General features: G+C 52.4%; 1 non-coding gene across 1 annotated transcript; it reads left to right on the top strand.

Annotated features, from left to right (window-relative positions):
- The first annotated feature begins 1,127 nt into the window (after positions 1-1,127).
- Positions 1,128-1,210, top strand: TRNAN-GUU (transfer RNA asparagine (anticodon GUU)). Its single transcript has one exon. It is a non-coding gene; the product is annotated as a tRNA-Asn (tRNA).
- The last annotated feature ends 526 nt before the right edge of the window (positions 1,211-1,736 follow it).

Raw genomic sequence — 1,736 nt, forward strand, 5'->3', positions numbered from 1 at the left:
CCGGCCAGGCTCCCCAGCACAAGCAGCAGAAAACACAGGGAGACTGGCCCCACACTGAGTAGCGGTAGCCTAGGCGGCACGTAATGGAGGTCGGGGGGGCTCAGTCTCCCCAAACCTTGCATCACCAAGGGGACAGTGGGGCCCATGACTGGGACCCCGGCCAAATTAGGCCACCCTGCAAAAGTCTCCCCTATGTCAGCCCCAGGGCTGGAGGAGCTCCCACTCCCTGCTACGGCCCAGGGGCTGCAGCAGGGGTACGGAGCTTCTCTGGTCTCAGGGCTGCAGCGGGGCAGGGGTAAAGGAGTGACAGGGTGGGGCTGGTGGGGGAAGGGGTGGAACAGAGGTGATAGTGGATGGGGCTATGGGTGGAATGGGGCAGAGCCACAGACAGAAGGGGGTGCATGGTTCTGGTGCTGGGGCCCCCACACTTGTTCTCCCTTTCCCTGGGCTTTGGCTTCACTAGCCCCTGCTTAGCGAGTAGGGTTCAGTGGTCCCCATAATGTGGGGTATGACTCCTAGGGAGACACAAAGGAACATTCATGGGGGCACCTCAGGGCCTGAGTCAGCCCCCATGGAGGGCAGGGAGGAAGCACCACTCAGCCCCACTCTGTCCCAGCTCTTCCCCAACCCCACCCTCAGTCTGGGCCTCTAGCTCCCAGCCCAGCGATGACCCCCTTGCCCCTGTCCGCATCCCTCTCCCCAGCAAGCAACAGCCCCACTCCCAGCCCTACTTCTCGACCGTGGCTTCCGAGGGGCCACAGCCATGGCTAAGAGGGCACAATGTGAAATATTTGGGGACCACTGTTTTAGCGTGATGTCCTCAATCCTTCTCTGCAGTCCAATAAAAGCTATTCCTCACCCATCTACCCCTCCATCAGGATGGACTAGGTCTGTTCTGCTGCCCTTCACTCATACAGGAAGGAGAATAATATTTTATTCCACTCAATCCTAAAGTGATTTGTAACCCAAGACCATCCCAAACTGGTCATTTTGTGGAAGCAGCCCCATCATGCTGCATAGCTAGGCAGAGTAGGTGTGTCTATGCAAACACGGTCTGTTCCTGAAGTCTTACCCCAGCTCCTCACTAGATGTGAGAGGGGAGCTCATTCAGTCCTTGCTTATGCTCAGATGAGGTGGCCCAGTGGTTAAGGTGATGGACTGTTAATCCATTGTGCTCTGCATGCATGGGTTCGAATCCCATCTTCACTCAATGCATTTAGTCTTGACTCTTCCTTTATAGACAACCATCTCCCCACTTGGTACAATAACAGACACAACAATGTTGCTTCTTGCAAACAAAAACCTTCTCAGAAACTCCAACACCCCCGCCCCGGCTTTAAATAAAATGTCTAAATCCCAGATTTCTAAAAAATGTCTCTAGTTCTGTATTTCGTAGTTTTTATCTTAAAAGCTAATGTTTCCTCAAGCTGAATAAGGCAACGCTTCAAAGGAAAATATTAGAAATGGTAGGGGAGAAATAGGAAAGGAAAAAGCCTCTTTTCTCAGGAGATACAAACTCGACTCCCTCCTGTCTCTATCACCAGTGGATTTTGCCTCCCTCCTTCTGAGGTGTAAATAAAATAAAGAGGAGACAAGGTGGTTTGGCACAAACAAAGGTAAGTGTAGTCAGGGTAAAGGTACAGAAAGCTGGGGGAACAGGGGAAAATGCAAACTTAATGAATACAATGAAACAGTGACTGGGTTTGGGAGCTTAACGCTCAGGCCCATAAACCCTC

Source organism: Gopherus flavomarginatus, unplaced genomic scaffold (assembly GCF_025201925.1).
Source record: "Gopherus flavomarginatus isolate rGopFla2 unplaced genomic scaffold, rGopFla2.mat.asm mat_scaffold_157_arrow_ctg1, whole genome shotgun sequence".
In the NCBI taxonomy this organism is placed as follows: Eukaryota; Metazoa; Chordata; order Testudines; family Testudinidae; genus Gopherus; species Gopherus flavomarginatus.